This window comes from Anastrepha ludens, chromosome 4, assembly GCF_028408465.1.
Source record: "Anastrepha ludens isolate Willacy chromosome 4, idAnaLude1.1, whole genome shotgun sequence".
Lineage (NCBI taxonomy): Eukaryota > Metazoa > Arthropoda > Insecta > Diptera > Tephritidae > Anastrepha > Anastrepha ludens.
Window position 1 is genome coordinate 115,129,718 of NC_071500.1, and position 10,308 is coordinate 115,140,025.

The following is a 10,308-nucleotide window of genomic DNA, read 5'->3' on the forward strand; positions in this document are numbered from 1 at the left end:
TATCGAATTTGTTCGACTTATCAATTGAGTGTGCTATGTTAAAAAAACAGTCATCGATATCGATTTTTTTCAATTAAATTTATTTATTTATTTTCATATGGATATGAACATGAATATGTTTAAAATAATTAATTCGTTTCAATATTTTTCATCAAATATTTGGCAGTCTTTGTGTCAGTTACACAAAAAAGTCAGCTTTAACAGAAAAGTTAGGCCGAAAAGAAAGTTGTAATGTGTGTTTGTCATTTCTTGCCTGCAACAATGTTGAATATGGCTTTTTCACGCAGCAATTGAGGAGTGTTAACCTTTGCGGGGCTTACTTGTTCAGTTGTGGCCCACTGAATTACCTTATTGATAGAGCTAACTGCCTCCTCAGATGATATCCGCTCACATGTCTCAGTTGTGTTGTTAAACTCAGACTCAGAATCACTAGTTTCAATTATTACTTCTGTGTCGGTAAATTCGGCACCATCATTCCATTTGTTAACATCATGAAGCGTAAATTCGACCTGTAAATTATGTTTTTCATAAAGAAGTCAAAGTTTTAAAGCATATATTCCAGTCCTGTGGGGCTAAATTGTTAAACTTATTAAGAAGAGAGTCTTGTTTTTTTTAAATGCTCAATGGAATATTATCTTCATCAGAGTGGCCTAAGTTGGCAAAACTCAAAATGTTTTTCCAACATTTGGATACAGTTTCCTTTTCTAACCAACTCCAAGCTGCATCTAAGAAAGTTACTGAGTCTCTTAAATTAATTTTTTTCATAGATTCGGTTATATCGCAATTATTGTTGAAAATGGAAGCCAGTAGACAATTTCTGTAGTATAGTTTCGTTATACGAATTACATTTTGGTCCATTGGCTGGATCAATGGTGTCACATTCGGCGGCATAAACATAGTTAAAATTAAACCATCCTCGGACTTTAATTCGATTTCGTTGGGATGTGATGGGGCATTATCAATTAGATGAAGAGCCTTCTCAGGTAGTCCCCCATCTTTCAAATATTTTCTTACCTAAATATTAAAGTCATTTAACTTGGTTAAAAAAATTGTTTTAATGAATCTGGATTTTACCTGCGGCAACGATTTATGAAACCAGTCTTTGAAAATCGCCGAAGTCATCAAGGCTGATTTGGAATTTTTGTACTCCACCGGACAGTTAAAATTTTTGAAAACACGAGGATTTCTTGCTTTGCCAATAACGAGAAGTTTAAGCTTATGGTTGCCGGTAGCGTTAGTGCATGCCATAAATGTAAAACGCTGCTTTTCAGACTTTCTTCCCGGTGCTTGTTTTTCCGACAACGAAACATAAGTTTTCTCAGGAAGAAGTTTCCAGTACAATTCGGACTCGTCGGCGTTATATATTTGGTCGGAACATATCTCCATTTCCTTTATTTTTTCTTGTATAGCCATTTTGAAAGGGTCTACCAGCTCTGGCTGTGATGACAGTTTTTCTCCAGAAATTTTTAACAAACGTACTCCATAACGTTTCTTAAAGTTTTGAAGCCACCCGTCACTGGCAAAAAATGTAGAATTTTCCCCACACAACTGGGTATGAAAAGCTTTCGCTTTTTCTTTCAAGATGAGTCCACTTATTGGGTAATTCTTTTTTCTTTGGGACAGAAACCATTTGTATAAAGCGGCTTCCATTTTAGGAAACTCAGAAGCTTTTAAAGTTCTCCTCTTCCCAGGACCCAAAAACGTGTTGTTTACTGCTTTTAAAATTGCCTTATCTTTCTTTTTTATAAGACTTATGGTGGACTTGGCTACCCCATATTCCTTCGCTAGAGAAGTAACACTACGTCCACGTTTAATTTTGTTAAGGATTTCAGCCCTCTCTTTTAATGTTAAACACTTCAACCTTTTACGATCCATTACTCACGTGCACTGATACACTACAAATGACAAATTTAAAGCAATTTGGTCAATGCAAGATGTTGTTCCCAGAAAACTAACGGGATATTAACGCCGAAATATTCATATGGACAATACACTAGTATACATATAATTTATATACATATACTATTACATATGTATGTATGTACAAAATGTACATGTTTGAAAAGAATGTGTGTACAAATAAATTTGTTTTTTTGTTCGAGTTATAGCGCTTTTTAATATTGTTCGAGTTACAAAGTAGTCAATAGGGAAAAAAATGTGTTCGAGTTAGCACGTCGTTCGACTTAGCGGCTATTCGAGTTACCGCGAGTGCACTGTATACCAAAAACCAAAACGTGCCAACAAAGAAGTAACTATTTTAGGTTAGAAATGGGTCTTGCGGTGAACGAGAGTAAAACAAAGTACCTGCTGTTAACATACAAATACTCCTCACATCTTGGACAAGACGTCACTGTTAGCAACCGCGAATTTAAAGTGGTGAATGTCTTTGTTTGACTAGGTACCAGCGTTGACACTGATAATAATGTCAGCCTAGCGATTAAGCAAAGTATAATTCCTGCCAACAGGTGTTACTTTGGGCTCAGTAGGTAATTGAGAAGTAGAGCCCTCCCTAGAAAAACGAAAACAACGCTGTACAAAACCCTAATCATCCCCGTTCTTGTATACCTATGACGCAGAAGCTTGGACGATGACGACAACTGATGAGAGAGCACTGGGGGCGTTCAAGAGAAAAATTCCCAGAAACATCTTTGGTCCTCTTTGCGGAGGCTAGCATGAGTTCCGTATCCGATGGAACATAGTGAGATGTGGACATAGTGAAGCGTATATAGCGGGTGCGCTGATTTGACCATGTCTCAAGGATGAACAAAATTGCTTCGGTATGGCAGTTCCATGAGAGGGAACCCACTGGTGGACGACGAGCAAGAGTGAGACTTAATCTACGTTGCGGATTAACCTACCAGCACTCGGTGGCACGAGCTGGCGCCAGCAAGCTTCAACCGAGCTAGATGACGCAATTTGTTCACACGACAGCCGGTTCTACGTTACCGGAACGACCCGTATTTATATCCGGCCAAGGACTGTCACTTTAGCAGCACTCCCCATATATGTATGGGGAATGTTTATGCTGCTACAACAACAACAACGCAATGTGTTAGCTTAAAACTCCTCGGGAGTTGTGTTAGACCCCGCACGACTCTAACCACCTTTTCACATGCCCCAACAAACCCACACATCTCAAACCCCTCTCCCTCTGGACCCAACCCGTCGAAACAGCTAGTTTCCTGGGCCTACCGTTAGATAAGCTAGACAAAGACGACCGGTGATTACACTACACTGACAAGGCAAAGTTACTGCTACAAGAACAACAACGCAATGTGTTAGATTCGGCCAAAACCGACATACGGTTGTAACGCCCATCTAAGTAATTAAGTAAAGGAATGCCACGGATTTCTTGGAGTCCAGACGTTGGTAAATGACGAGGAGAAAAATTTCAACAGGAAATTTATTTTGGCCAACTCCTCTTTTCGGAGTAATTGTCGAACAGTCGTGTAAAAACCAAGTTTCTACAAAGAAAGCCAGCAACATTCTGAAGGAACGGAGGCTGTACGATTACATGGCAGTCAGCTCAACTTCCACGGAAACACCTGGACTTATGTATACGCGATCAAGGACTGTCACTTCAAAAGGATTTCGCAGAAATGTATGGCGAGTTTTTCGTGCTCTTAGCGTAAAAGGAAAAAAAGTTCCAAGTTTCCACTAAACTCCTTTTTTATTACGTAATTTCCAATAGATATTCTACTTACAGATTGAGGATATGATTCCGACGGCTGTATGACAATTTTTTAATCTTTTCGTGAAGGCAAGAAGAGACGGCATAATAGTCAACACAAAGAAAGCAGAAGGGCAGCTCTTTATCTCAGTTCCTTTTGCTATGCCGTAATCTTCATGCAAAAAATTGTGTAAAGAGAGGAACACTAATGAGAATTGTTTCTCTTGTGCCACAATTACGCGGATTAAAGACCTGCCGGAGACCTATTTCTTCATCGAATAAAACATTTTCTTTATGCAATGCTTAAAAAAGCCTTAAATTAGTCACCAGTCAGCTCTTGTAATCACAAAATCAATACCAAGAAAGCTTGGACTCATGGAAAAAATTGTTTCATGAAACTACGAATATGTAGAAAATTAATTAAAAAGAAAAGATACAAAGTGCAAATTGCAGTTGTTTTAAACGATTTCAAAATGTTGTTTTGGGACGTGATTTTTGAAAGTGTAAAACTACAATTCGCAAGCGATATTTGGTTAAATATTAAATTTTCAACTTATTGTATTGCAGTTAAATTGCACAAACGGGAACTGAGAATCGCGGATAATGGTGAGCAGGTCTGCATTTTCTATGACAAGGTTTACCCAAATTGCGTAATGGGTGGCTTCGTAGAATTCCAGTTATTGGTAATATTAACAAAAAAATATTTGTATAATGAATTTAATCAATTTTATAAATATATCTTTATGCAATTTGCATTGAGACGACAGTCGCTTCCTTAAAAATCCTGAATTATAGGACTATGAATAAGTTCGTTTCGGTTTTACAACAGATGGCGTAACTTGATTATTATTCCATCGATCCACATTTCCAAACATTCATTGGAGAGCTACTGTCGTAAGGCACAAACGTCAGTATAAGTTTTTTATTTGAAGCGTAAACAACAATATTTTTACCACACTTGAAAATGTCGAATTTCGTGCCAAATAATGTGTTTTTGCGGGGAATTCTTCTTCATTATTTTAATATGAAGAAAAAAGCAGCCGAAAGTCATCGTATCTTGGTGGAAGTTTATGGTGAGCATGCTCTATCTGAGCGAACGTGCCAGAAGTGGTTTGCACGCTTTAAAAGTGGTGATTTTGGCTTGGAAGACGAAGAACGCGAGGGTGCGCCGCCAAAGTTCATGGATACCGAATTGGAGGAATTGCTCGATCAAGATCCGGCTCAAACGCAAGAAGAGGTTGCAAAAACTTTGGGAGTTGATCAATCAACCATTTCCAAACGTTTAAAAGTCATGGGAATGATCCGAAAGGTAGGCCATTGGGTGCCGTATGAATTGAAGCCAAGAGACGTTGAACGCCGTTTTATGGCATGCGAACAACTGCTTCAACGGCACAAAAGAAAGGGTTTTTTGCATCGAATTGTGACTGGCGATGAAAAGTGGGTCCATTACGACAATCCAAAACGTCGGGCAACGTATGGATACCCTGGCCATGCTTCAACATCGACGTCGGCGCAGAATATTCATGGCCTGAAGGTTATGCTGTGTATCTGGTGGGACCAGCTGGGTGTTGTGTATTATGAGCTACTGAAACCGAATGAAACGATTACGGGGGATGTCTACCGACGACAATTGATGCGTTTGAGCCGAGCACTGCGAGAAAAACGGCCGCAATACGCCGATAGACACGACAAAGTTATTTTGCAACATGACAATGCTCGGCCACATGTTGCACAAGTGGTCAAAACATACTTAGAAACGCTCAAATGGGATGTCCTACCCCACCCGCTGTATAGTCCAGACCTTGCGCCATCCGATTACTATCTCTTCCGATCGATGCAACATGGCCTGGCTGACCAGCACTTCCGTAATTACGATGAAGTCAAAAAATGGATCGATTCGTGGATTGCGGCAAAACCGACCGAATTTTTCACAAAGGGAATCCGTGAATTGCCAGAAAGATGGGAAAAAGTAGTAGTAAGCGATGGACAATATTTTGAATATTAAATTTGTAACCATTTTACGTCAATAAAGTTTCAAATTTCGAAAAAAAACCGCACGAACTTATTCATAGTCCTATACATGGTGAGAATATTTAAAATTATAATTATTAATCTTTCGCTAATTTGATTCACCCTTCTATTCATGTACCACAGGGTGGCGAACGCAAAAATAAAAACTTTCAAAGCGAATGCAACTCTACGCGACGTAGAATATCCGCTGCCATTTCAACGAGCTGTCAGTTTCCATGAGTGCGGGCATTCTGTAGAAAGTGTAACATTGTATTTAAATCCAATTGGAAATTATTTGCAGAATTGTGATAATTTGGTATTGGCTGTCATTGCTATTTACTTTTGTTAGGAGCATGCGAGGGCGCGTATATCTTTGTATGCACAGGTGTCATTAAGTAATTGTGTGCTTAAAAGAAAATAAACAGAGGTAAAATTCAAAATAAACAAATGACCTCGAAACCAAATAGTCGAGGTCATGAAACATCTTAAGTCTTAAATATCTTCGGGGAAGATTTTATCAAAGATGCCCATGTTTTCGAAAACTATTCATTTTGGTTTGAATCTCTAAAACCCTAAATATTCCAAAACCAAGATGTACTGTAACTTAGGTTAAAGATGTCGATAAGTGTTTTTCATGTCTGTAATGTAAAGAAAAATTTTAAAAATTGACACGGGCTACTTATACGCCCAAATTGCTCAGATAATTGTGCTGACGTCAGTATCCGATGCTTGAATAACGCACAAGCTAAGGAGTTGCATTTAACCGTGCATCATGACGGTGCCGAAAATGTGAAGTTAGCAGCATCGAAATGCAATCCAAAGGTACTATACGCTGGGGCTCGACATGCATCAGCCCATAGAAACGGTAGAGGTTATCGGCAAGTCCTTCAGGGACTTAAACCTTTATGTGCTGGAGAATTACTGTCTTCAGTGCATTCTGACATATCGATTAAATCAGGATGTACTGGAGCATTTATTCAGGGCGATGCGTTGCAAAGGCGGGCTGCGTGACAAGCCTAGCCCTATGGAATTCAAATATGATATATGTAGATTACGAAGATATTGAATAAGTGAATGAATACATAGATTACTTATTTTCTAAATGACTTAACGGTTTCTATTAACAGCATGAAACACTTCAAACATAGTTGATCATTGCAATGTTGATGCCGACGAAACTGAGTGGTTCCGCCTAAATGATACCTATTTAGAAAGTCGACAAAGTTTCCTAACAGAAGATGAGGTACTTTCTGACGACTCTCTGTTCGCCAACGACGCGTTAAATGAGGAAGTCGGCTTTGATAGCCCACACGAAGATGCGCTTGAATACATTGCCGGATACATAATACGAATCACACACCGGAAATTGTCATCTCAGTTTTGTCAGATCGCTCTGAGAATAAATACTGATATAAGACTTCGGCCAGCGCTGAGCAACACATGTCTGCTTAGATGACGGGCCTTGAGTGCCTTGTAAATCTTTCAAATGTTGGAAAATCAAAATGGAGAGAAAAATGTTAGGATTTTTAAGCGAGCATTGCATACACAAAACGGAGCTCAAAGTTAAAGCAATACTCCTCTTAAAAAATTGCTGTGCTTTTTTCGATAATAATTATTACGTTTGCAAAATTTATTGCATCATCTTTCCCCTGATATCATAATTCACTCGCTGTTGTTGTGGCCATAAATCAGCACAAAGTAATTTAAAAAACTAAAGCCAATGTTACCTTTTCAATTTCTTGTGAAGTGTTTATTAGCGAACGTAAGCAGTAACTGAGCTTGAGGATTGAAAAACAAAAGTAATCAAGGAACGAATTAAGGTAAACAGCGAACTTCCTATGCCACAACATTTTCGCCTTTTTTTTGTTGTTCGCTCGTACTTTGGATTAAGTCGAATTTCGTTGTGTTGCAGCATTTCATTTGGTTTTTTTCGGCTTCTTGTTCTTGCAGTTTTCGTTTTATTTGGGCTCTTCTCCTTTGCTATGCTTCGATATGCGTTAATGTTTGCGTTAAGTGAGAACGTAAATTATTGAAATCAATTTGTTAGTTATTCGCTACGATTTTGGTGATAGCGCATAATTTTTTTCTGGCCCCTTGAACTCCATTGCAGGTAGCAGCGAATCCCATCCACAAATTACGATTGAAATTGTTGTTTTTCAATATTTGTGGTTTTATTTTTGAAGTAAATACTTGGCTTTGATTTGAGATCGAGAAAACAATTAAATTGTGTTTGGCAGGACTTAGGGCGCCTATCGGGCATTAGGAGATCAAACACCATAACCTGTATAAATACTCCAAACGGTACATATACCGACCCTAGTAATATAGCGAACGAATTTGCAAAATATTGGAGCTCCTACTCTAAAAATTCCAACTTTCCGTATGAGTTCATAGAAAAAAAGAATAACATTACTAATCGACTTTATAAACCTGAAGGAAAACTAAGTATCTCTGCAAAATATCTGGAATCTGATATCACTACTGACGAGTTTGAGAGAGCCGTCGCCAACTCTAAGGGAAAAACACCAGGCCTTGATAGGATATCATACCCTTTGTTGAAAAACTGTCCTCCTTTTTTAAAAAAAAAGGATAGTAAACTTGTACAACGAAATTTATACGCAAGGTATTTACCCACAGAATTGGAAGGTAGCAGGCGCAATACCAATAGCTAAAAATCTCAAACCGCAGTTGGCAGCTACCGTCCCATATCCTTATTACCCTGCTTAGGAAAGATATTAGAAAGAATATTAGCCAAAAGGATTATGTGGTTTTCAGAAAAAACTAAGTCAATTAGCGCCAACCAAGTAGCATTCAAAAAAGGGCATGGTACTTTAGACGCTCTACTACATTTCGAACACTCCGCGGCAACCGCAATCGCCAATAAGGGGCATTTAACAGCTCTAAGTCTAGATTTCGAGAAGGCATACGATCGTATCGGTGCACATAACGTCCTTCAAGAACTAGCCAACTGCAAAGTAGGCCCAAAAATTTACAACTTTGTTAAAACGTTTTTGAGCAATAGAAAATTCCGAGTTAAACTCAATAATAACTACTCACACTGCGTTCCGTTAGAAAATGGTATACATTGTGTAAAATAAGTACCCGGAATTTATAATTTAAACTCTCCCGGGAATACCTGACACTTCAAATTTGGTTTTTTCATGTTGGTACACATGTCCTTGAATGCACAAGCCTTATTAGAACGGGATCTATTACTTAGTGTGTTTTATTCTGCAGTCAAAGTGAGTTGATCTTTTGTTTACTTGGCGAATTTTACTATGGATAAACTTGTGGAGCAGAGGGTTTGCATTAAATTTTGCGTTGCGAACAAAATTACGTGTGCCAATACATTAAATATGTTGCGGGAAGCCTATGGTGACTCGTGTTTATCCAAAACACAAACCTACGAGTGGTACAAGACGTTCAAAGAGGGCCGTGAAGTGGTAGAAGATTTGCCTCGCTCCGGACGACCATCGATCGTTACGACCGACGAAAACGTCGAAGAAATTAAGAAAATTATATTTGAAAATCGTCGTTTGAGTACCAGAGAGATCGGTCGTGAGCTTAACATCTCTCACATGACCGCTCAGAACATTTTGACTGGTGTGTTGGGCATGCGCCGCGTCGCCGCTCGGCTTGTTCCGAAAGAGCTCAATTTTTTGCAAAAAGAGCATCGGAAGGAGGTCTCTGAAGACATGGTTTCCCGAGCTAATACGGACCATACGTTCATGAAACGCATAATAACTGGTGATGAGACATGGGTCTACGAGGACGATATGCAAACCAGTCAGCAATCGTCTTCGGGGAAGGCGTTTTGAGTCGATTGAAGACATAAAAAAAAATTCGCTAAAGGAGCTGAAGGCCATCCCGGCGCCGGCCTACCAGCGGGCCATGGATGACTGGGTTGTTCGTTGGAATATTTGTATCGGCTCAAAAGGAGCCTATTTTGCAGGCGATCCAACAAATAATGATGAATAATATGAAAAAATGTGTTTTTTTTTTTTTAATTCCGGGTACTTATTTTACACAATGTACCTCAAGGCTCTCCAATATCAGTCATAATATTTATGATCGCTTTTAATAAAATTAGCCAAATTATATCCCAGTTCCCAGTAGAACATTGTATTTATGCAGATGACGTTCTAATTTTTTTAAGAAGATTCGATTTGACGCAAGTCAAAGATACTTTTACAGAAATCTTAAACAAAATTTCTGAATGGTCTCTCACATCGGGAGCCAACATATCATTTCAAAAATGTAACACTTTACATATTTGCCACAACAAAACATGTGATGGATTTAATTTAAGACACAATACTCAAATACCAAATGTAAATAAACTTAAGATTTTAGGTATCATTTTTGACCCCAAATTTAACTTTAAGGAGCATTGCTTAGTTTTAAGAAAAAAGTTATTTGATAAACTAAGTATTATTAAATTCCTCTCATCGCAAAAATCAAATATTCATCCGAATATCCTAATCAACACAACTAAGGCTCTACTCCTATCAGCCATTGATTACGGCCTTCCAATATATGGGCACCACGCTGGAAACTCACTTAAAAAACTTTACGCGCCATACCATTCGGCTATCAGACGCAGTATCAGAGCTTTTCCCACGACGAAT